General features: G+C 47.9%; 1 long non-coding RNA gene across 1 annotated transcript in view; it reads left to right on the top strand.

The window, feature by feature from the left end:
* The first annotated feature begins 15,320 nt into the window (after positions 1 to 15,320).
* Positions 15,321 to 26,347, top strand: part of LOC124085750 (uncharacterized) — a 38,666-nt gene continuing 27,639 nt past the window's right edge. The window contains exon 1 of the long non-coding RNA XR_009225810.1: positions 15,321 to 15,846. This is a non-coding gene — a long non-coding RNA (uncharacterized LOC124085750). The remainder of the gene's footprint in view (positions 15,847 to 26,347) is intronic.

The following is a 26,347-nucleotide window of genomic DNA, read 5'->3' as shown; positions in this document are numbered from 1 at the left end:
TCCATACACCCACCCACCCACCGCTCCACTCATCCATATTCCCATCCACCCGCCCACCCATCCACCCATCATCCATCCATCCATCCACCCACTCTTCCATCCATCCACCCATCCTCCCTTCTTTCCCCCAACACTTGGTACCAGGTACCAAGTGTTAAAAGTACAAAAGGAAACAATGATAAAAAGAGTTCATTTCCTGTCTGGCTTTTTACAGGGAGAAAGACTGTGTAAAACTGAAAAGACAAAAGTTCTAATAGCAGGAAACCAAGAGGGGATCCGAGGCTGGGGAGAAGATGGCCTACTGCGCCGGTGGGGAGAAAGGTCCTTGAGGAAGCATCCTATAAAGTTAGTAAAGGAAACAGTGACCTTTGGTCAGGGGAGGCCCCAGGTCTGGCAGGGAGGAGGGGCTGCTGCAGAAGCCCGGTCATACAGCACTTTGGGTGGCACCGTGTCCCCCGTCGCAGGTTCCGAGGGGACTGGCTGGCCCTGATCAATCCCCTGGAAGTTCCGATTCTCCCTGGAGCCTCCTCCCTGCCTGAGGAGCTGGATTTTCCTTTGTGTTTGCACTCTGATGTTGGCTGATGCTTGGTCAATATTACCCTGGTTTGTTTGGCACCAGGATTAAATGCCATGGTCTTACTCAGAGCAATCAACCTCTAGTATTCAGCCAGCGTGTCCACCCACAGGTGAACAGGGCCTGGGTTTTCCTCCGGCTGCTTTCTCCTGGCCCAGGGCCATCTGTTGGTAGATTCTGGTGCACAGTGACTTTGCCTGTAGACAAATGGTTGGAGGCTCTCGAGGAAGCCCGAGGTGAACCAGCCCAGTTTGCTTTTCCATCTTCTCGGCATCCCCTCTGAGCTCATTAGCCATCCCCATTTTTTTCTGTCGAGGATGAGGGTTGAAAACCATTATCTGTTTCCTTCAACCCTGCAAAGTCACAACTCTGCAGTGTGACGGTACTTAACATTTCCATCAACGACTGCAGGCAATTCAGAAAGTGTTGCTTTCAAAATGCCATAGTCTCCGACATTGGTTTTGTTGGTAAACCTAAGAAAGTGCGAATTTGGGTTTGGGCAAGTTACTTAACATCTCTGGGCCTCTACCTGTAACATTGGACATGATATAGTAGTCACATCCTGGAAGGTTTAAAAGCATACAAGTTAATATTTGAAGTATTTAGAACACGTTTTGTCATAGAGTAAGCATAGAAATATTTATTAAATATAATGACAATAAGGAAGGGGTATATGGCAGTGCTTAAGAACAAATGTGTAGGAGCCAGGCACACTTGGGGTCTAATGTGAATTCTGCCATCTCTTTGCTGTGAGCCTTGGGCATGTTACTTAACATCTCTGATATTCCATTTATTCTCTGCTAAAGTGGGGATCCCGATAGTTCATCCCCTTAGGGATGTCATGGAGTTGGCATAAAACTAATGCCAGTGGGTTTGGTCACAGTTATTGTTATTCCTCAACTTGTGCCCCAACCTGGTGGCCAAAACAAAGAATCACAACATCAGATGTGCAAAAGCAGGGAGGCCCTGCACTTCCGCAGGTCCAACCCTCGCGCACACAAAGCACCACTGAGGGTCGGGCTGTGTGCGGGCAGCGGCTCCTCTGCTCACCTGGGCAAGCCCTGGAACACAGGTAAGAGCAGTTTCGTTCCATCAGTGTGGAGGCTGAGTGAGGACCTGCCCTGGGTGGCCCAGAACTAGGTGACAAAGAGCATCTGCATGCCCACCCCTGGTCCAGCTGACAGTCTTGCTTTTGAGTCCCTGCTTTGTTACCCGCTAGATGGGTAATAGGTCCTGAGTCACCTCAGCCCCGTCAGCCTCACGTTTCTCCTCTGCACAGTGGGAGCGAGGACAGCGGTGCCTAGGGCTCCTGCGAAGGTCAAGCCAGGCGAAGGCGATTGGTGCCCTACTGGACCCCAGGGAGTGGGGCATTGAGCTTTGCCAGCAGGCCCCCAGTGTTTGCGGGAGTCAGGGGGTTCTCAGCGCCCCCCCAGGTTTCCAGAGCAGGCGTTTTGAGAGCCAGGACCTGCCTCTCCCCACCCTCCTCGCCCTCCCGGGTGGCACGTTTATGGGTTTCCAGTGAATCGGGCGTCAACTGTCTCAAGAGGACTCTGTCCTGTTGGGAAGCTGGGGACAGCTGTATGGGACAGAAGCCTGGCGAGGAGCTTCTCAGCCGCACGCCCTTGGCGCCAGGTTGTTTCTGAAGGGTGGCTTTGGACTCTTGGTGACACCTACTACTGAAGAAGGCTTGTCAGTTCCTGGGTTGTCCCCTGGCCTTTTCTCTGCCTGTGGCATTGGTGGTGCAGGTGAGCAAGGAATCCAGGAAGCATCCAGCAGCATCTCAGTGAGGGTCGAAGGGAAGTGAATGGCACATTCGAATGTGCGGGTGATTCAAGGAAGATCTGCTTCTTGAGAGGCTGATCGCCAAGGTGAGTGGCCGCACAGGTGGCAGGAGACCCCCGGGCAGCCATGCACCAGGAGAGAGTGGGATGAGGCTGGTTGCCTTTGTTGAAGGATGTGCCAACCTGAGGACCCTCAGCCACAGCCCTTCCTCTGATTTCCTGCCTGGGGTCCCCATTGGCCAATCACAATGGGAAGCCCAAGGTCACAGCATTGCATCCTGTGTTGGTGCCTTTCATTCGGGTTGGCCTCAGCAAGAGAGGGATGGAGAACGGACCCTGCTGGGCAAATGGAGGAAAGGCAGCCGGAGAGCAGAGGCCAATGAGCTGCCTGCACTGGATGGCCCTGGAGAAGCTGGTCCTGCGAGACCAATTGTACTGTTGATTGACTATTGAGCTAGCCATTCCAGGTGCCAATTAAAACTAAGCAAATCTTCTAAAACTAGAATACCAGGCTGCATTGCAATCCAAGAAACACCATTTCTGCAAGGACATGTATTGAAAAGCCCAGATAATAGAATTATTGTCTAAGGCAAAATGGACCTTTCATTCTTTTCTCCCTACAGGGTCACGGGAGGCACATCTCTTCTGTTCCCTCTGCAAACATGTGGCTCTTGTCTGGGCACACGCCTGCAGCCTATGCCGAGGACCCCAGCAGCCAGCAGCACCTGGGGTGGGGATTCCACCCTGTGGGTGCTCTTCCTTCCCCTGCTGAATCTTGTCTTCTTAACAGGACTCAGTTGTCTCTTCTGCCTGCAGCACCTGTTGGTGATCTTTGAAATAAATAATTGAGCAAACTCTAAGGACCAAAATAAAGAAAGATGTTGCATCAGGGAACATTCAGTTAAGTTGCTTTGGGGGAATGAAGCTCAGCAAAGGCCAGCCATTAAAAAATAACTGCTGTCAAATTAGTTGTGAATGTGTGTTAGGGTCTGTAAACAAGTCAAGATGGCGCCTGGCATTTTGCCAGGGGGAGTGGTTTGTGAAGTAACCAGCGAGCCATTAAGTGGGGAGATTCCTTATTGGTTGACTGCTGTATCTAGTTTATGTTAATTAAGATAAGCTGTGTGTAATGTATATATACCCCTCCTGTCCTACAATAAACGGCTCCCACTCCTGCTGTATCAATCTACACAAGTTGCTCGTCACCCCCCGGTTAGTTTGCCTAGCCAGCCGGGCTGCGGCAAACGTGGCAACTGTTAAGTGGGGAATCGTGGGCTCTGGAAGGTTCTGTTTATAATGTGTGGCCATCAGCCCCACAGTCCCCTGTACCCTCTCTCCAGCCAGTGCTGGCTTTCCATGTTGTCCAGGGTTATCCAAGGTTTCCTTCTCTCTTGGGGCTTTAAAGATAGGCTGCAGCTTCTATTCAGGGTGGGTGTTGAAACAGCAGAGAACCCCAGCTCTGCTCATCTCCCAGGGACTTCCACACACCTTTCCTTTCAGCCCAAGATGTATTCCCCTTTCCCTCTTGCACCTCAAGGAAGCCAGGGAAATCTCTACCTTGGTCTGTTAATGATACCAAGGGTGGGACACGTCCTTCCTGCCTCACCAGGTCTGCCATACTTAAAATTCCCTGAGGAATTCAATGGGAACTTTGGGAAAGCCTTCCCTCCTCTGCTCACCTGGACATTTCTCCACTTGCTGTGAGATTTGAGATGATTTCCTCCCATGCCCGTTTCTCTGCCAGACAGCCAGGTCCTTGGGGACCAGGAGCGCATCAATGTCTGGCGTCCTCTGCTGCGTTCTGTGCAGCCAAAAAATACTGTACAAATCTCTGCAGTTTCTAGAGTGTCTCAGAGAGGCAATAGCATGTTATCCAAAGTCTTTAAGTTTGAAGGAGGCTGGGGATCTAGGCTTGTTGAGGGTCAGGCTTTAAATGAATAAATAATCAAAGGCAGAAAAGACCAGAACACTAGGTCAAGGACAATGGCACCCTGAAGTTTGTTCCATTTTTCCTTTCTAATGATTTATTTCTCCACTTTGCCTGAAAAATTTATGTATCTGTAGGGAATTCTCTTGGCTACAAGTAGCAGAGTGCTCCCTTCCACCAAAGAAATAGTCAATTAAACCTTAAATCCACTTATCTATTTCTGAAGAAGTCTACAGATTAGCAGTCCCGGGACGATAATGATGTCTTAGTGATATCACTCAGGAAGGAACGCCTTTCTGCTTTTCCAAGGAACTGAGCTCAGAGCATGTGTTCTTGTCCTTATTTAATGGTGGCCACTGATCTAATGTTGTTTCCTGACAGTATCTAAAGCAGGAATGAGATCCTTTGGGACCTCCCTCGTGTGACTCTCTCTGATGCAGGAAAAGAGTCTTTCTAAGAAACCAAACAGGGTTTCCTTCTCTTGATGGTCACACCTGGACTTCCTGCATTCCTGGCCCACCTGCAGACAAGTCAGTGACAACTGTAATGTGTCCCCACATGCCAGGGTTGGCTTGAGCCAAGCCAGACCCATCCCTTAGGGCCAGATGCATCTTTGCCTGGAAAAATAAACAGGGCTCTGTTTGCAAAGAAGAGGGAAGCCAGCTGTCTGCTGCCTTGGCGAGAATCTGTATTGAAACATTTGCTTTGATGTCGGAGTTTTGTAGCAATGAGAGGGTCCTCTTTGTTCAGGTTTGCATTTCCCTGACATCAGGGTTTATGTCTCAGGATCAAAGACAGAGATTTCCAAACATTCACAAGACAACATTTAGGCTTTTCCTGGGAGGTGGAAGTGTACAGAGGCTCAGAGGAAGGAACCAGGGCTGGTGGGGGGAGAAAGGGGAGGTGAGTCCACTGTGGCAGACAGGGACAAGAAAGGGACAATCTTTCTAATGGGGATGTTGTTTCTATGAGGGCCATAGGCCAGTGTCCCCTTTGCCCTCAGAATTCCTAAAGGGGTCAGCTGTGGGAGGTCAGAGGGATCCAGCTTCTGAATGGAAAGTTCTAGAGCAGTAGCACTGGGCTGGACCTGAGCCCATGGTCCTGAGAAATCTCTGCCACGCAGGGCCACTTGGAGGAACATTCAGCATCAGGATTCTGCAGACGGCCCAGGGCCTGTCAGGAACAGAGACAATAAGCAGAAAATCAAGGTGACCTTATCATGAATCCTTGGGACTGAGCCTGTTTCCTCACCTCTAAAATGGGAATTATAAGAGCATCTCTTTCGTATAAGGAGGAATAAACAATGTGCTATGAAAGCGATTAGTAAAGTATTGGCACATGATACATAAACAGCTAAGATACTATTGGTGTTATTTTCTAATATTGTTGGATCAGCAGAAACTCCAAAAGCAAGACTGAAGTTGAATTTCTCAGCAAGTGAGTTGGTGATGTCTTGGAGCTGAAGTCATTTTATTGAGAGAAGGAGAGGTGTGACTCTCAATGTCGTGGAGCAGAGTCCCTTCCATCACAGCAGGGAATCATTCGACGTTATAAGTCCTTGTGGAAGTCATGCTCTCAGGGGCACAGCCCTGCCAATGTGACTACTCATGGTCCCAGGGCTGAGGCCTCACCCTTGCATCCAGCTGTCCTGTAGCCTGCACACTGAATTAGTCACATTATGGGTTAGCTAGTCCACCTCTCCACCTCTTTTTCCATCTTTCTACCTGTCTGGTACTCCATCTGGGACAGGCACTGTAGCATTATCCCATCAGACCTCATAGAAGCCCTGCAGGCTTGAGCAGTGGCCTTCAGGCTTTTTGAAAAAGTATCAGGACATACCTTGTTCATAGAGATGCGCATGCACACACGCACACACCTGAAAACGATGCTATGTTTACTCTGTGTGACACTTTCCACTTCAATTCTATTTCAATGTATCCAATTTTGATCTGATAAGAATATTTATTATAAGCCACAATATCAATTTCAGGAATCACGATTGGATTGATTAAGTATTCTCAATTTATGGAGAGAAAAGGGTTGGGGGAGGTTACAGACAGGATTAAAGAAAACCAAGCAGTCTCGAGAGAACTGGAATTGACCAGGGACTCCTCTGACACCTGAGCATTGACCATGATGCCCTGGGGCCTCCCACAATGCACCACTGTGGCTCAAACCTGTGTGCTGATTGATCCCAGCTTCCTTTGTGATGGACAGCTCTCAAGTCCCACCTCCCTACCTTGAACTCCGCGGTTCCTGATCCTGGTTGCATGGTGGAGCTGTCTCCACTTCCTCCCAGGAATTGAGATTCCTGCTGGATTCGTGGTGGGCCTGGCAGGGAGAGGCTATGATTTTAAGTTTCGCCAGGTCATTTCACTGTGCATCTAAGGCAGAATCTCTGAAGGGAGAAAACTTATCAGGCTCTGGCTTCCTCTTCTGTCAGTGGGGGCTGAGATTGCAATGCAGGCGAGCTAATTTGCCAGGGCATTTATTACCAAAGATTAAACAATAAGTACAAGCAGAAACATAAGACATATTATTAAAGCAGGCATGTGTGCAAAACACAGCGCTCTTTCAATTGCAGTATTGTTTCCCTCCTCCCCAGTTGGCGCAGGGGCATGTAATTCCACCGCGTAGTAGCCAGCTGGGGAGGGAAAGATGAAGCGCACTTTCCTGATTTGTCTGGAACGGTCCACTCTCCCTGCACCTTCCCTCTGGGGGGGAAGAACAATGCCATCATTGAGCTGGCTTTGTGGCTTGAATCTGAATTTTCTTTAATAATCCTGCTTTCTGTTTGTGTGTAATATTTAAATGCCCTGGGTCATGGGGTCGTCCTTGAAATTGGGTGGGGGAGGGGGCTTAGGCTCATATCTGCCATAAAAGGCCCAAAGAATATAATCGAATTGAATTTCCTCCTCTGAGTAGAATGAAGAATTTATGAATTCTAAGCAGTTTCTCCCCACGAACGATTGATTCTTAGAGCAGGAGAACTGCCCTTCGTGAATGATGAAGGAGACATCCTCAGTGAGGCCCAGTCCGATTCCGTCTCAGGCAGCAACATTAAGAATTCATGGTTTGTTTGCTTCCTGATATGGAAGAAAATATTCACTTAGCGGCATCAACTCCCGCCGCATATATTTATGGCAAATAGGAGTGACCACCTTTTACTGCTGTAGGTGTGAAAATGCCCCATTCCCATGGAGCTTTGGGAGCTCATCTTGATGGCTTCTTAGCAATCCTCCGTGTGTCCGGCTGTTAAGTGGATGACAAAACCCTTTTCCAAAGAAAGATCCAGATTTTCAAAGAAAATGGTAAATGCCAAATTTATGGCTAACCTGGAGATTCATGGCTCTGCACTTAAAAAGAACACGATGTAATGTCCTGCTACTGTGGTCTCCGCTGCACCGTGGAGATGTCTGCTGTGGAGGACTGCCTGTCATTCTGATATGGCTCCTCTTATCCTGTCCCCATCATAAGCACGTGAGATGGAAGCTACCTTAGCCCACTGTTCAGGTGGTAAAGTCGGGACTGAGCAAGATTAATGACCATTGCCCGGTCACACACCTGTACACACACCTTGCCAAGAGGGACGCACCGGTCCCAGAGCCACTGAGATCCCTGGCTTCTCTCCAGAGTATGGGGAGATGTCACTGGGGAAGAATAGGACGCTTTTGGACACCACACAAGTAAATCACATGTGTTAGAGTGAATCTAACAAATTTATCAAGTTAAGTCATACACGCAGTTTGGCAAACATTACAACCTGGGGCAAGGACTAATAAAAGCAAAATATATGGATGATAGGGAAAATCTGGAGCAAATAATAATCCAGGCAGTACCTGTTGAAAATTTTAAGAGTTTATCTGAATGACTAGGAGATAATTTTTAAATTGTCAGATAGAGAAAGTGGTGGGTCCTTGATAATATATTTTTTAAATGGTAAATTCATTATTTCTGGAATAATAGTCCCCCAATATAAGCAGAATCCCTAACTGTTTAGGGGTATAGTCACTGTTATGCTTTATCTGCAGGGCACAGTCCAGTGCTGGAGGCCTCATGGACCCTCAGAATTGTGCAGCAGTTTGTGGATGAAGGAGTCTAGGTACCCTCTGATCTGTCACTAACTTGCTGTGTGACCTCAGGCAAACCACATCATCTCTCCGTGTCCTCATTTTTTTTTTCCTTATAAAGTAAATGGGATGGGAAAAAGCTCAGTTGGTAGAGTGCTTGCCTCATATACACAAGGCCCTGGGTTCAATCCCCAGCACCCCCCCCCCAAAAAAAAAAAAGAGAGAGAGAGAAAGTCTTCGTTTAAAGTATATTTTAGAGCTGTTTCTGGCACCTCTTCCCAGGATTTTTTCCTTTTAGTGAGGTAGGAGAGCTCAAGAGCAGGGACCTTGGAGGTAGATTCCCTGGCCTATTGTGCTGTGTAACTTTAGGCAAGTTACTTAAACTCTCTGCACCTGGTGTCCCTGGGAAAATCGTGTTCACACTAGTCAACTGCCCAAATGGGAACACCTGGGATACCGCAAATGTTAGCTATTAATTTAGTTAATATGCACCAGGAACTATTGTAGGTGAGAACGGCAGCGCTGATTTCCTACCACCAAATCAATTCATCCTCCAAGGGAATAAAGAGAATGATGATAGTCAACATCTGGCTTCACTGTTTGCCAAGGTTAACTTGGCAAGGGCCCTTCTCAAGCAGGATGCTCAGACACCACATGTACTTTCAAAAATCGCCAGCAGGTGGCGGAGTGGGATTAGGTTTTAGATGGTGAGGGTTTGCCGGTATTCCCCCCTGGGGTTTTGTAAAACAAAAATTAAACAAACAAACAAACAAACAAATAGATAGGTAGATAAGTAAATAGTTTGGTTTTCTTTCTTAATACCCAGAACTATCAGCCTCTGGTTTAAATAGAGGCTCGGCTTGTCACTGCTATAGACACATGGGGTGGGAGCTCTGCCGCTAGTGGCTAGTGCTCTTGTTCTAAATCATCAGAGGTGTCAGCACCTCCTGGGTGTAGCCGGTAGGGGGGCAGCTCCAGACTTCTTGTTAAGTAAAAGACAAATGTCCCCTGTTTATGTTTCTGAGGGTTGAGTATTCTTCTATGTTATTGATAATATCTGTGATCAGAAAATCTGTGGAGTTCTGGATCCCGGGGGGAGGCTGAGTTCAGCTTGAAGCCCCTGGGTCTGGCTAAGAAAGCTCCACTCTTTGAATAGAGGAGGTGGGCTCAGGATGCTGCAGCAGTCACCCAGTGGGCCTGGGGAGGAACCCCAAGGGTAGGGCAGCCCAGAGGCTTATCAGGCTGGGAACACATCCCTCACAGAGGCAGTGTCCTGCCCACAATGCCTTGCATCCCCCAGCCCATGGGGCCCCTTGAAAAACCAAAACTTGGGTCCAGAGGCCCTCACCCCAAGACCCCTGCCTGGTGTCCTGTGGCCCCACACTGTAGCTCAGCCTCACCTGTGATAGAGACTGCTCAGCCTGCCCCAGGTGCAGATCTTTGTTTGCAAAAGAGAGTTCTTGACACACGCCCTGCAGGTGGCGCTTCACAGCCTGCCCGTCCCAGTCCTGCAGAGCCAAGACGGGCCTCATCCGTCCCCTCCCTGTGTGTCAGCATCTCCTCTGGCAAACAGGCAGCAGGTAAGGCCCTGGGACCTGCCTCCAGCTGCTCTCCGCCCAGCCCAGCTGGAGCTCTGGAGGTCTTGCTCCATCAGCTCCTCTGTCCCTGTTGCCCTGGGGACCCCCGTGGTCCATGGTCTAATAGGCAGAGACCTTATTAGCCTGCATTGCGCTAAGAGCCACCAACACTTCCGCCCTCCCCTCTGGGCCCAGTCCTAGACTGGCAACTTGATAACTGCAACATGTTGGAGAGAAATGGGGAGTGAGAAAGGAAGGAAGGGAGGAGAAGCGGAGGTGCAGGTGGGAAGAGAGAGGCACAGACCCGGCTGGACTCCACACAATCAGGACAAAGCATGATTTAAAATATATATATATATATATATATATATATATATATATATATATATATATATATAAAATAGGCTTGTAATGTTGGTCCACTTTGTGCTTTGAATTCTGTCCTTGCTGCTCTGCTACTGGGACTTAATTTTAAAAGGACATGTTTCTTTCTCTTCCTCTCTCCCTCCCCCTCCCTCACCTCTCCCCCTCCCTAATCTCAGGGGAGACAGGTGTACCTTTCTTCCCTACCCTAGGCCCTAGGCCATTATAGGTCCTGGAGCACACACCCACCATGGGGACAAAGGAATTCAGACTTGGGGACAGTACCAGAAGATCTCAGAAAGGCCATCTCCCAAATGAACAAGTGAATTACAACTGTGACACAGAACGAGTGAAAGGAGCCTTTGAATCACCTCTTTGAAAACTCCCTGTTCCCCTGGATGGGCAGAGTCACAGCCTCTGGGTCAGGAGTCCCCTGTGCTTCTCCTTTGCCAGCAGAGCAACAAAACTTCTTTTTCCTTTTCCTCAAAACCGTGTCCTCATTATCAGATTGGCTTCAGGGACAAGGATGGAGCTTTCGGTAAAGGATGATCTCACGGGTGTGGGATCAGTCACAGATTCCCTCCCAGCCCAGCCTGCCGAGGCAGACCTTTAATTCCTAGCTGAGTTTCCCCAACTGCCACCCTATTCTACTCCTCCCTCAGTCTTCAGCCTCCTGCCTGGATTCTGGAACATTCTCATCCATGTACTTCCTGACCTCACTTCGTCAGGTCTCTGCTCAATGCCATCTCTGTGCTGGCCACCTGCTCCGTGTCCACTTCCTGTCACCCAGCTCTCCTGTCCTCTCCCCTCTCAGTCATTCCTCTGGCCACTTGGCAGTATATTAAACTTCTGTATGCTCACTTTTTATCACCTGTATTTCCTGACTACAATGTCATTTCCATGAGAATGGGGGCTTGCTGCCCTCTGTCCAGAGCCCAGGTCTCAGACTGGTCACCCTTTATCACCTGGGAACTTGTTAGGAATGCAGGCTGCTGGGCCCCATCCAACCCGCGGCCAGCCCATTCAGACACTGCGGGGTACGACAGGCCTCCCCTTGGTGAGGCTCTGATCAGGTTTGACCTGAGCGCTCTGTTCCTAACGAGGGCTCAGCATATGGCTGTTTGAGCGAGGGCACAAGTGACATCCAGAGCTGCTCTTAGTTTTTTACGATGCAAGATGAGGGGATCAGCAAGGAGGAACTGGGTGTGAGCTGGAGAAGGCAGGTGACTTCTCCAGGGACAGGACCAGGTGGAGCTTCAAAGTGAATCCCCGGGAACAGGAAGCAGGATGTAGGAAGAGGAAAGAGTGGGAGTGGGGTGTTTCAGAAAGATGTCCAGAAATGACCCTGTTTTGTGAGACTATGGGATGAGGACGTCATGACTACATGTCATGACATTTGTACAGAAGAAATTCTGTATAAAAAAGTCTTGAACTGTGCAGAATTTTCCTCAATTGACAGACTTTGTCTCTGGTCCTGTGACTCCCATGGGACTGAGCCACACTGTCATGATTGAACAGAGCTCCACTATATAGGCTCCAGCATCACCGTCTTCTCAGTAAGACCTGGCCCATAGCCGACGGCTTCTGATACTGACTGTCTATGGGGAGCAAGGGCCTGAGCTTTGATCCATGTGGACTTGGGGCCAAATCTGGGACCCTTGCTTGTTCCCTGTGCCCTTGGTACTAGCTGCACACTTTGGCACTTGACTTGGCTTTTGTGAGCAAAGTGAAGCTAATAATACCGACCTCGGCGAGTTGATGTGAGGATTACCCATGTCACACCCCCTGGCACCGAGACCCATTGGCACCACTTGATGAATACTACTCCCCTTTCCCTGACCCTCATTTCCCTCTCTTAGCAAAGCTTAGCGATTGTACAACTAGGACGATTAACAGACCCCAGGTGAGATGCAGCCGACCACGGTCATATCTGCACCAAACTTCAAGCTGAGCAGACCGAGAACAAACAAGACCGGCAGGACATGGTGGCATCATCCTTTGGATATGCTTAAAAAACAAGTGAGCAGGTTTCCTGAAAGTTCTAGCAGGCGACTCCCGAAGAAACAGGGTCAGCCCCTGAAACCAGGGAGCTGCTGTGACCTTTGGAAGCAGTGACCGTCTGTCCTCCTCCGGCAGGCGCGTGTTCTCGAGGCCAGCTGGGATTTCCTGATGTGCCGCAGCGGGGAGCATAGCACATCCCCACGGGGTCACTGAGTGTTTTAGGCAATTGCTTTCTCCAGGTCATTGTGGTCACTGAGGCGTGGGTGGCACCGTGTTCCAGCCTGAGATTGGTCTGATTGATAGCAATGAGGCACGCCCTTCGTCAGTGCCCACGTGGGCAGGGAAGTGCCAGCTGCGAGGGCACCGAGAGCAGAGCCAGGTGGTGGGATGAGGAGGCAAGGATCTCGGGGCGTGTGGGAGGAGGAGCAACCCCATTGACCGAGGGCTGCACGTTGGTCAGGTGCTCCTGGGAAGCCCGGGAAACTGAGTCTCAGAGGCTCCACAAACGAACCCAGGGCACACAGCCAGGACACGATGGCACCAGGATCCCAGAGTTAGCACCACACTCCAGGACCTTCCACCAGGGGATGCTGAGAAGTGGCCTAGAAGGTGGCCGGAATGTGGCTTCAGTATTCCCCAGTGCACTGCAAAGATATTTTTGAGCAAGAGGAATAAACAAATTACTGTGTCAGTAACCCCCTTTTTTGATGACAGAAGAGTTCTTAGTATGAATATTATCCAGTAAAAATTAATTTAGTGTGGAGTGTATCTCAGTGGTTGGGTGTTAGCTCGTGTGAGTTCCTGGGTTCAACCTCCAGCACTGAGAAAGTAAGAGAGAGAGAGAGAGAGAGAGAGAGAGAGAGAGAGAGAGAGAGAGAAAGCCAACTTATCAGGAAGAAATACTACTTCTTTTTTGTTTGTTTTTGGGTTTTTTTAATCTTATTTATTTATTAATTATTTTATTTATTCTAATTTGTTATATATGACAGCAGAATGCAATTCAATTCATATTACACAAATAGAGCCCACTTTTTCATGTCTCTGGGTGTACACAAAGTAGAGTCACACCATTCGTGCCTTCACACATGTACTGAGGGTAATGATGTCCCTCTCACTCCACCGTCTTTCCTACTCCCATGCTCCCTGATGCCTGGGAACTGAGTTCCACTCTCTAGACTGCACCTATTCATTGAGATGCTATCCCTCGGGCTGGAAGAACAACTAATAAACTCTGTAGAGTTCTTGGCCCCTTTGGAGTACTACTATAAATCTTCCTACTCCCACAGAAGTTCAGGCTAAGCCAGATCGCTGCCACGTGCAGAAAGAGCAGGGCTCGGAAGAGACAGAGGCAGGCTCTGCTGGTTTTCTCATTAGACTTCAGTTAGCTCATCTATAAAATGGGGATAATTACCTCCAACTGGTCAGAATCAAGTTCAATGCTCAGTAGGCCCTGAGCGGATGGTGGCTGTCCCATCATCATTAATGTAGAAGAGGGAGAAAGCAATGGACCCTCCCCATGAGGTTGAGGTTGGCCAGCAATGTGACTTGCTATCCCTGGGCAGTGGTGGGGAAGGATAGCTCCTGTCTTCCAGAAGGTACTTGCAGGGGACTGATGGACAGGACTCCGATCTCCTCCAGAGAACCCTGTTCATCCCCTGCCCACTCACCTGCAGGCTTCGGTGGTCTCAGGTGTTGAAATAAGTCTCTTTAGATCAGTTGTGCCCAAGGATGGGTGCAGGGGTCTAAATACTACAGCAGGCGGTGACGTCGTGAGTAAGGGAAATGAGGTACTAAGAAATCATGCAGATTATCATTCATCATCACGACAGTGGCACTGTCACAGGCCTCGACGTGCCAGTGGATGTGGTAGAACTTGAAGGTGGTGTGTGGCAAGAGTGTTCCCAAACTCAAGTGGAAGACGCTTTGGAAGCATTTTATTTCATCAACCCCGAAGCTCTCCTCACCCTGAAATCCTGTGATTCTGATATTCTGGTTGTGCAGAGGGGCTGGTCCTTTAGAGGACAGCAAGTCATGACGTCAGCTGCTGGATGAGGCAAAGCCCCCTTGCCTTTTGCGTCTGGAGGCATCTACAGATAATTGTTCATGTTCCCCGCTTTGGGGTGGATATGCATTTACCAGGCCCATTTGTTCCTGTGCGTTTAAAAGGCCCACGCTGAATTTTAGAATCAAGCGGAAAGTGGCAATGCTCTTCTGAGTCCCCTGTGGTGCAGGTTGCAAGCCAACCTCAAAGCAGACCCTGAACTTGCACTGATCAAGAGAAGCTGAGACAACACTGTGACAGCCACAATCAGATGAGCCGTAGGACAAAGCAGTTGTGACGGCAAAGGCTTCCAAGTTTTGCTTTTCATTTTAATGTTGTCTTTATGTACAGCATCCTTTTCTTTAAACAGAATGCCTTTATTTTATTTACTTATTTAATGTGGTGCCGAGGATCGAACCCAGTGCCTCACACATGCCAGGCAAGCGCTCTACCACTGAGCCACAGCCCCGGACCAATAGTATCCTCAACTAATAGAACTACTAAATAGAAAAACAGTGACGGCCCCTAATGCATTTCTGGGGGACAGTGGCAAAGCTTCTGTGGAGGGTTTTGAGTCCGTGAAGTCCAGCTTGGGGAACTCAGGACTGGATGGCTGGGGTGCGGATGTGAGGTCTGCCGTGCAAGCTGCAGCTGGGCTGAGTGCTGTCCCTTGTACAGGCTGTGGCCCTCCCGCAGCCAGCTCCGGCTCCCTGCCACACTGCAGGGCTGGGGCTGGGGGAGAGTGCCCGCAGGGAGGTGGTCGCCCAGAACAAGGGTTGAGCCCACAGAATCAATTACTGGCTTTCTGCTGTTGCTTCAACTAATCAACAGCCAGGCAGGGCTGAGGAGGAAATTGGGTGTGTGCAGAGTAATCATTGACCTACTGAGGAAGGGTTCAGAGAGGCCAGGATGTTTGTAACTTTCTTGTTAAAGTGTGACTTCAACCAAGGGGATGCAGGGCACTGAGTTCAGGGATGAGATCTGTGTCAACCGGAGCAAGTCCAGCGGGGTGCCTGGGCGTGTGCCGGCGAGCACAGGAACGGCTGAGCACAGAATGTTGAAAAACACAGGCTAAATCTAAAGCAAATAACGTGAATGTGCTGTCTTCCAAGTTCCCAGCTCAGCGCTTCATGAAATGTGCAACTATGGCCACCAGAGACAGGGAGAGAGTTTGCAGCCGTTATGTGAGCATCATTCCCAGGAAACCAGAGGTGCTGTGGGCTTATTTTATTTTAGGAAGGACACTCACCATGAAATCTGTGCTCCTGGCAGATTTTTTAAGTGTGCTATTGTTATCTACAGGCAGACAGTATGTTGGACAGGGGTCATCACATCTCAGAGGTCATTCTTTCCCTGGACAGTTTGTTAAGGTGCAGATGCCTGGTCTCCACTCCCCAGTGGTGTGGATAACATATGTTTAGGCTGGGACCCAGCTACATTTTAAACAAGTGCCACAGAGGATGCTGATGGGACTGTTCTGTGGAACACACTTTGAGAAGCGCTGGACTAGGGGTAAGTGAAGAAGGGCTTCCTGGAGGAGGTGAGGGTTGAGCTGAGATCTAAGTGATGGATATGAGGTTGCTATACACGAAAGACACAAGAATCTCGAGTGCAATACTTCACAAATGTGGCCCCCAGACTGGGGCTTTTCTACAGTCTGTCTGTGGCCAGTCCACATCAAGGTAGCTACAGAGATTTAGTGTTGAGATCTTGGGTGGCTGTTTGCCAGTATCAGGACCTCCCAGTGTGATCCGTGGATCCTTCAGTGGACCCATGAGGGGATCACACAGGACATGCGATGTGAACTAGCTGCGGATCATGGATCTGTGCAGGGTGGGTTAGAAGTTAAGCCAAATGAAAAACCTCAAACTGGTTCTTCCCCACAGGGAGGCAAGAGAGCAGCTGTCTTTGAGCAGCTGAAGGATGTATATTTTTTTATTTCGTTTTTTGTTTAAATTTATTTACTTATTCTAACTTGTGATACATGACAGCAGAATGCATTTCAATTCACAGTACACATATAGAGAATAACTTTTCATGTCTCTGGTTGTACACAAAGTAGAGACATACCATTTGTGTCTTCATACATGGACTTAGGGTAGTGATGTCCATCTCATTCCACTGGCTTTCCTACCCCCATGCGCCCTCCCTTCCCCTTTCTCCCCTTTGCCCTATTTAAAGTTCCTCCATTCCTCCCACGCTCCCCCAACCCCATTATGGATATATATATACACAATGGAATATTACTCAACATTAAAAAATAATAAAATCATGGCATTTGCAGGTAAATGGATGGAGTTGGGGAAGTTTACTTCATGCTAAGTGAAGTAAGCCAGTCCTAAAAAAGCAAAGGCTGAATGTTTTCTCTGAAGGATGTTTATGGTGATGGGGCCTCAGGTGTGAGATGCAGGTAGCAGCAGGTAAACTGGAGAGGAAGGGGTCAGCTTGCTACCTGAGTAAGAAATTGAGATGTTATCCTTGTGCATGTGGAAACCCCACGTGGGCTTAAACTCACTGCTACATCTGGGCACCTGACCGCCCTGTCAGATTTTAGCAAAACCCTTCTGGGAATTTGGGTTTCCATTTCTCGCTGTTTCCAAAGCCAGGCAAGACTAGGAAAGCTGTTTGTCTGAATCTTCTACTTTTTACTTACTTTTCTTTTGGGGGTTTCCTCTCCCTTCTGAGGCTGGGCTTGGTGGTGCTCACCAGGGTGGCGACTCCCTGGCTCTGAGCCCCTTCACACCTACCCGCCAGCCCATCCCTTGCTCCCTGTCAGCTGAGCTCGGGCTCCAGCCTGGATCTCTGGCCCTACGTGTCTCACTGGGGAAGGAAGGCAGCTGGTGTCTTCAGACACCCTGGTGCTACACAAAAACCTTTCAACCTCTTGTTTCAAAAATTTCAAACTGCAGAAAAGTTGAAGGAATAACAACAGATACTACCTTTTTACCCTGCACCCAGACTCTCCATATTGTTAGCATTTTGCCATGTTGGTCTTCTATTTTGTAGTAACTATGATACACAACACGTATTATTTTTCTGCTAAACCATATGAAATAGGCCCCTTTGCTCCTAACAATTTCAGTTAAGTATCTATTAAGATTAAGGACATCCTCTTAGATCAAATCATCGAATTCAGATAAGTTAATATGGGAGCAATATTATTATGCTGTATTATAATATTGTATAATATTGTACTATTATTCAAATCTCCCCAATTGTTCCTCAAAATGCTAGTCTATGTAGTTAATTTCCAATCCAAGATCCAGGGCCATATGTTGTGTAGCTGGGTCTCTTCAGCTCCAATTCCGTGGAAGAGTTCCTCAGCTCTTTCACGCCTTCTGACCTTGGCAGCTTTGGAGCACAAAGGCCGGTTGCTCTGTGGGCCGACCCTCAGTTTGGTTTGCTCTTCTGTCGGTTCCCTCCTGATTAGACCTGAGTTAAACATTTTGACAGAGAAACTGCAGGTGCAGTGCTGTGTTCTTGGCACATCACATGATGAGGCAAGGATGTCCCTCTGTCACGCACTGGGAATGCATAGTGAGGTGGGTCCTTGACATTAAGATGCAATTCACCAGAATGAACTTCTTGCTGAGATGGCTTTGGGGGTGTACAGGCTGTGTTGGGACAGGTGGGGAAACACTTCTTCACTCTGTGTGAGGGCAGAGTCTCAGCCAGCCCCCATCAAGGGACATATGGTCAGCAGTCAGGTCACCCCCTGGCTCCCCCAGGGCTGGCATCCTAGTGAGCAAGGACAGGCAATGAGCGTAACCTCAATAAGAAGTCAAGGCCAGGAGGTTGTGATAAATGCCGTGACGGAAATAAAACAAGAGAGTGGGCCAGAGTCAGGCTGTGAGAAGGTCACCATCCACAAAACCATGCCCCTGCCCTCCTAGAGCGCCCCCTGCAGTGAGGAGGCCAGGGAGACCCCGATGGGTAAACCTGGAGCAGTCAGGTGGCTTCAAGAGCCAGGAAGAGGGATGAGGGGGTGGGTAGCCCATATTCTGCATATGGCAGGACCTTGCTTAGTAGGTGACATTTGGGTGGAAATGGGGGTCGGGGGCCCAGGCAGAGGAGCCTGAGAGCAGCACTGGAGGCCAGAGCCTCTGTAGCAAGGGAGTGAAATTGTGGTGGCCTGGACAGGACATGGGTGAAAGGAGGGGACAGAGGGGACAGGAGGAAACAGGAACCAAGATATGGCCAGGGATGCAGGCCATAGTGAGGAGGTTGGATGGTCTCCTAGTGAGCTAGGAAACCGTTGGGAGGTTGAGAGCTGGGAGCCATCATCCACATTTTAAAAGTATCACTTTGGTAACGATGTGGAGAAATCAATGAGGGAGAGTGAGCAGGGACATCAATACCCAGAAGGAAGCCGGCTTGGGGGCTTGATCTGGTTTTATTGACCGTCATCTCCCCAGGGCCTGAGATGGACGCTCAGTATCTGTTAAGGGAATGGGGGTCGGAGGGGAACAGCCGTTTTCTTCCTTCACCATCAGCATCCAAGTGTGGGCTCCTCCCTGCTCGGGGCGGGTTTGCACCGTGTCTGTCTAGCTGGGGAGGACCACATCTCCCCACATCACATTCCTCTAAGTTTCACAGTTGGGTTGTGCACGAGAGAGGTTTGCACAAGATTTACAGGCAGAAAGTGAAGGCCTGATGGTCACTACCGAGCCGACACTCTGATGGCCCTTGGCAGCCGTCCCTGGTCTGTAAGCTGGTCCCACTGGCATGAAGAGGTGGCTCTGTCCACAGCTCCTGAAGCCACCGAGGGACAACGCCTTCTGCTCTTTGAGTCCCGGTCCAGGCAGATGTGTGACTGCATGGTGAGGCATCAACTGCTGGTGCGGGTCACTCACACCATTGGGGTCAGAGGTGAAGAGGAGCGGCACGATTTCTGCAGGTCATGGAGTTTGCAGGGTGTTCCCCATCTCCCCAGTCCATGCCGTCCTCTGGATGGCCAGTTCTGCTGACACCAGCCGGAGTGTAATCCTATCACCCATCACCCTTCTCTATGGCTCCTCATGAATCCACTTCCCGGATGAGCCCTGTGCACACAGGCTGAATTCAAGCACTTCTTAACCTTAGGGTTTCTTTATTCTAAATTTTAGGGGAAAAAAATTAAAATTTTGAGTAAATTTACAAAGAAAACTATTCTGCTTCTAGTGATGTTCAACCAAGCCTACCGTGGCGTTTTCAAGTGGATCAAGATGTTTTTCTTTGCATTTGGAAGCTGTTTGGTGAAGAAGCAGTTTTTGCTGTTTGTTTGCCCCGGAAGGATCTAGGAGCACTCCTCGGAGTCGGTTTTGCAACATGTGAACCGAGTGCTCCCCGTGAGTGGTGGAGGTGGCCAGGTGCAGCTGGCAATCATTGGCAGGCCCCCGCTGTCTCTGCTCCTGAGCTGTGACCTTTCACTGAGTTCCTGCGATTAAAGTTCAGTCCCAGGGTGAGGCCAGACCTCAAAAGATCCTAACGTTTTTGGACAAATGTGGGGTGGGGGAGAATGACTTTTCAGATCCAAGCAGGAGCTTGCAGGTCAGATTCTAATGCTTTCTGGAGCTAGGAAAGTGGATTAAATGAGTAGAAGGGACCAGTGGTAACCTGGGACAGACCTATCTCAGGGGCAGCTGCGGTTCAGCCTGCCCATTCTTTCCATCCAGAGACGTGCAGCCTTGGTACACAAACCTTCCACTTAATTGATTCATTTTATTTTTCGATCTGATTTTTTTAGCTTGTAATAATTGTAGACATGAATGAGGTCCAGTGTGACATTTCAACACGTGCATTCAGTGTGCATGGATCGAATTAGGGTAATTAGCATTTCCAGCTCCTTATCATTCCTTTAGTCTGGAGCCTTTGATCTCCGCTCTCCCACAGCTTCATCAAATAAATGACAGGACATTGTGCACTATGGTTGTCCCATTGCACAGTGGAGCACCAGAGCCTTTTCCTCCTATCTATCTGTGTTTTGGCACCTGTTTCTATTCTTCTTTCATGCCCCTCCAACCTTTAGTAATTGCTAGTCCACACGCAGATTGACTTTTTATGGGGAATGTGTCTTTCTGTGACTTTGCTTGCCTTTTCTTCCCTACTGTCCTGAGTTCCTTCCCTTTGGCTGCAAAGGACATGATTTCATTCTTCTTTGTGGCTGAATAATATTCCATTGTGTACGTACACCCACATTTTCTTCATCCACTCATCCCCTGATAGACACCTAGGTTGTTTCCATACCTCAGCTATTTTGAATGGCACTGCAATAAACATGAGCAAGCAGGTGTTTGATATGCTGATCTCATCTGCTTCCACACCTTCCTTTTGAAATCTGGAATTCATGTGAAATGTTACTTTTTAATTTTAACAACAGATTATACTTTTTTTTTAAATGCAAAATGAGCCAAATGCTATGTGTCTGCAGGCTAGACAAATCCCAGTGGTCATTTATGGCCTGCTCAATATAAGAGGCCACTGTGGTGGCAGCACCTGCCTGCCTCAGAGCAGCTGCCCTTGGTGACCAGCTGGACCACTCATTTTTTTTTGCTGAGACTCATGTAAGCAAAACAGGAAAACAAGACTGTTCAACCAGTTGGGTCCTTGGGAGAGTGACTAGAGAGGTCAACCTGGAAACCTGGAGATGTCAGACAGGAAGGAAGGACAAAGATACGAGAGGGACTAGGCAGTCTCCAGGGAACAGACAGATTCTGTTGGCGGGGTCAAGAGTAAGAGGGTGAAAGAAGAGAACACAGAACTTGAAAGGTGAGTCCTAGCCCCCTAGAAGGTTCCTACACCCAGAAATGCTGGGACGTTAAGGCTGAGCCTCTCTTCCTTCCTTTCCCATGACATTTTTCATGAGCACAGGAAAGTACTTCTTTTGTCGAATTTTACTGTTGAAGAGATCTACAGGGCTCTTTATTTTTTCAAACTTTAAAAACATTATTTATTTTTGTCTTTTAGAGGTAAATGAAATGAGCTCTAGAAAAGCTTGCAAGAGGCCCGTAAAGGGATGGGTGGGAGGACGAGCCCCCTGAGAGGCCCGGCTGGCCAGGGGGGGCTTCTGTTACGCAGCTGTAGCCCCATGCGCCAAGTGGGAAGCCCACAATTTTGCATATGAAATCTCCAGATTTTTAAAAGTTGTGGGTGAATTCAAAAGTTTGAAACACCATGCAAGCCAAATAAGGCTCATCTACAGTCCACATTTGACTGGGAATCACTGCCAGCCTGAGATCTGTGCTAAGGAACCTTCTGGAACCCAGTGTTTCCTGGCAAGGCACGAGGTTCCCACTTAAGTCCTTGTTGTGATCGCCTTTCCCTCCTTATCCTGATGTGGACTTAGAGAAAGACCGGGTTTTACCTCTTTTTTCTCGCTACCATTCACCAATTTGTGCTTATTCTGCAGAGATTCAGGAACTGTTAAGAATTAAAGAACATTAAAATCTCATGCCAGCACCGTTTTTTATTAAAGAATTTTCTTTTTATAGTAAACTAGGAAGAGGATGTTCAGAGTCCAGGTTCATAAGGTGCAGAGGGTTTTTTTTTTTTCTTTTTTCTCAGCAGAGGCCAAAAATAGAATTTAAAAAATTCTATTTGGTAAATGTTTAATGCCAAATACTACTCTGTCCCCTCACTAATGCAGCCGCTGGAACTTTTTTCTGCCTCTGCTCTTGGGATGCAGTGCTGTCCGGGAGGCTGAGTCCACCTTTCAAGCCCAGCTGTTTCTATTTCTTGATTCTTTTTGAGCATCTTTAATACAAAAAGTAAAACAGCAGCACAACACCTGGCTTGATGAGTCTTTCTCCCGATTTCCACGCAAACCAGGAGAACCAGTCAGAGAAGAGTTGTGACTGTGGACTTCAGTTTCAGGCGAAGAGCGTCCATGAAGACCCGGCAACTTCACCAGCCTCAATTTTTTCCTATTTAGTGAACAAATGTGTTTGCTTGAAAATACAAATTAATAGGGTCACTGAACAGGCATTGTCCTTTCGAGAAATACTAAAAAATGTTATTCTGCTTCCAACTATTTAAAATAGGAATTTTAATTTACTAAATGGGGAGAGAAAATCTGAATTTTCATCCATTAAAATTTAGGTCTCAAGGCACAGGGTGTGAGTGTACACACACACACACACACACACATTTCCAAGACATAGGTAGTGGGCAGGTGTTCGGTGAGACCAACCACATCACCCCATACAAACAGACCCCATGTACAAACAGAAGGCCCAGGAGGCCCACTGAGGGTGGAATGTCTAACTCCTTGTCACTCCCTGGCCTCTGGCTGTTCAGTGAGGCAGAGGCGATTGCTCAATTCACGTTCACACTCTTTCCATGACCACAGCAGGTGTGGTGAAATTCATAATCTGAGTCCACTTTCCACATCACTCTGTAATGAATGGTGAGCCTGGGAGAGTATCTCTTTAGAAGTGACTGTTTGGCCAACAAAGACCCATATTTCTGGTTATATGACCTAGAGAGCAGATATTCGATGTGAAAAGACCAGTGGGGATTAGAATATCTCTGTTGGGATCATCAGAGTCTCAAGGGAAGAAATAGTTTCCCCAGATTGTGTTTAGTTAAGTTTTGTAAGCAGCTGGATGCTAGAACCACAGAGCCTGGGGGTGGATTTCTGGTTTGCCAACTTCATTGATTGGTCAACTGGGGTTGGTAAGATGAGTGAGAAGGGAATAATGGTGCCGGACCCTAACCTGGTTGGTTGGGAGGATTAAGTGAGCAGGTGGCCCTGCACAGCAATTCAAGCTCATCTGAGGGCTGATGTATTCTGAGTCCTCAAGCTCCAAGCTTCAGACCTGGTCCTGAAAGTGCACACATACACCCACCATTTGGTGGTCTTTTAGGGGTTCTCCTTGCATCCTCAAGTTAATGTCCTCTGTTATAGAAAACACCTAAAAGAGACACAGAACGGTGTGTTTACTTACAAGAACCACCTCAGTCCTGGTCAGGACTCCTTAAATCTCTTACCAGACAAATAGGTAAATGGGTAGAGGGAACCAGCCTGGGCTCCTTTTTCAAGGGGCTTGAAAGTTTTGTTTTGTTTACGAGGAGGGATTTTCCAAGTGGTAGACTGTTCATCCGGCTCCTTCAGGGAAGGAAATGGAAGGAGTCAGGAGAGGAGAGTGTTTATCCTGGGCTGAGCCTGTGAGCTCAGCAGGGACTGGCCTGTGGGCACCTTCTTCCTGGTGGTTCCCAGCATTCCTTACGGTGCTCTGGAGAAGGCCCCTCTCCATCATTCTGTGTTCAGACCCATCAAAGGCAGGCTGCCTATTAATCAGGCTCTCCAATCCCAGGGAGGAGAACCAACATGGTAGCCTCCGTCTGAGTCACTCAGAACAGCAGGAGGGGTGGGGTGACCAGGTTCACTGGGCCTGATTCCTGGGAAGGCGAAGTCATGTTGCCTCTTGCTAAAGACAATCAAGTAAGGAGGCACTGTTGATTCTGAGTCTGGCTCTTGGTGCCAGGGCAAACCCAAAATGGCTTTGAAAACCTTGATTAGGCTTAAACCTTGAAGAGGAATGTGACCGTCACTCAACAGTGTAGGCGCTCAATAAATACCTGAGGCATGAGTTCAAAGGAATACACCATGAAGATGGGCCACAATTAACGGAACTAAATTAGTTCAGGCAATTAATGAAAGTAAACTAATTAAAAGAAATATGAAGAAATTGGATGAATAGCAAAGATAAAATGATGGTCTTGGATTGTTCTTCAGAAACCTGATCCAACGAACAGTTAAATCTTAGACTCTCTCACTCTTTTTTTTTTTTACAAATTTATTTTCCTTCAATTCAGGTTTCTCTTAGATCTGGAATGTTCTACAACATCCCCAAACAGATTTAATTCAGTCATGTCCCACATTGATCATGCTTACATACACATACACACGTAAGCACTGCTTTGCTTAACCGTTGATTATGGCTTAATGGTTGATTATTGACATAGGTTTCTATTTGTAGATATCTAATTCATATCTATTACATGTGATCTTGGCATTTTTTTTTCCATTAGAAATAATTTCCCCAGGTCTCAGTTATTTTATAGACCCTGATAAAACTTGATCCTAATTCAGAGTCATAACAGGGCTGATATGAGCAACCCTTAAGAGGGTATATGTTTTATGGCTCCATCAATAAATGAACTCATTCCTAAGGTTGTTCTGAAGCAAAATGATCCTCAAGATTATGTACTGGACTTTATATCCTTGATAAATCCAGGTGGCTCCGCTCTGTACCTGGGTAGCTAGAGACGAGGCTGTTTAGGGCTTGTGAGGGACAGATGAACTCCCCCATGATCTAAATGCCACAAAAGAAATGGACAGTTGACAGCATGTGTACTGGGATCCCCAAAGGGAAATTGGGACCTCAGAGGAGCATGGCTTCAGAGAGTATGTGAATTTATGCAAACTGATGCTCTAGGCAATGCCATCCTCAAAGAGGGACATCTAACATTCCTGGGTCTCGTAGGAGTGGCTCCCAATGACCAGACACTTTCAGTCCTGATTGGAACAAAGCCCGGCTGAGGATGCTAGAACCACAGAGAGCCCCTTGCCTGGCTCCTGATTGGGTAACATTGGCTAAGAGTCCTCCTCTCCCACCACACAGGGCACTGAGTCTGCTTTTGCAACTCCTATTTCACCTCCTGCACCAAGCACAGGGTCAGGCACACAGTAGGTGTTCAATAAACCCTCTTATCTACCACTTTTCCGGAGGAGGACATTATAGTATAGTCACTGTGTGTGGCTTTGGAGTCTGAGCTGTAGCTATGTCACTAACCTACTGCCGATATCCAGGTGGTCACTTCTGCCTGTGCGTTGGTTTCCTCAACTCTGAAATGAAATATCTGCTTCACAGGGTGGTTGCCCTTCCTTTTTATGAAGCAGTTTTCTGAATATATAATACTATTTAGATTCATGCTGACTTGATGCTTTTAAGTATTTTTTAAATGTGCTATGCTTTTTGTGATTCTAGAGTTAAAATAAAAGTGATTTTTATGATTTTTCCTCTATTCCTAATAAGCAGGCCAAACTTTGTGTCACAGGAAAGAGGGAGAGAGAGAGGGGGAGGGGCGGGGAGAGAAGAGAGAGGGAAATTTTAACTTGCTAGTAACTTGTGTCAAGTCAAGCTTCAACTATTTGTGACCTGCACATATTTAGTTCAAGGAAACAAGCCCCAATTTTAAATGTGAAAATGTATCTTGGCTATGTCTTCAACAGCACTGGATTTTGGAAAAGATGATGACTCTTCAATAAGACACTTGACTTTGACCTGACGCCTTCTAATTGTGCCCCAGAACACATTGGTGTATGTGTTCTAATTGTTACCAGGGTGTGTGCCCGAAGCTCAAAGAGCACCTAGAGGATAAAGGAAAGGAAAAATGTCTTTAAAGTGGCCCCTGACTGGACGCATGCTGCAGGTCATGGAGGCCATGCTTTGGGCTTGTCATCTGTGGTCCTTTGCACAGCAGGTAGCTGGGGGGATGAGAAAGTGCAGGCATAGTCCCTCTTGGGAACCTGTCGTCTTTGGGTCAAGTATAAGTTCCTCTCCCCACACAGAAATACTACTGAGCTTCAGGGAACCCCGAGAAGGAAGGGGCAAAGGAATCTGGGTGTCCCCAAGGCCAGGCACAAGTCACTTGGATGGGTTTCTTGGACGGGCAGTTTGCAGTTGCAGAAATACCTTCCTGGGGTGCACCAGGATGCCCCGTAATATTCTCTAGTTATTCCAACTTGTGTTGAAGAATACCGTCAGGCCCCACGGCAGTACCATCAATCTCTCAGCTCACTGCAGATGCTCACTGGCTTCAGCCAGTAGGCCCCAGAGATTCCTGCATGTCGCAGTACATCATTTCCTTCAAGAGAAACAGGATTACTGTCAATTCACAATTGTTTATAGCTTTTATCTCATTCAGTCTGACATATGAAAGTCTTCAACCCAGAGGCATATTTGGAATTTATGGAACTGTTTCTTCAAATCTCTCCTCCATGTCCTTTATCACTTAGAGTTGGCCAATT

This window comes from Marmota monax, unplaced genomic scaffold (genome assembly GCF_021218885.2).
Source record: "Marmota monax isolate L192 unplaced genomic scaffold, Marmota_monax_Labrador192_F-V1.1 WCK01_AAM20220418_F8-fsc00014, whole genome shotgun sequence".
NCBI classification, from domain to species: domain Eukaryota; kingdom Metazoa; phylum Chordata; class Mammalia; order Rodentia; family Sciuridae; genus Marmota; species Marmota monax.
This window is presented reverse-complemented; position numbering and strand designations above follow the sequence as displayed.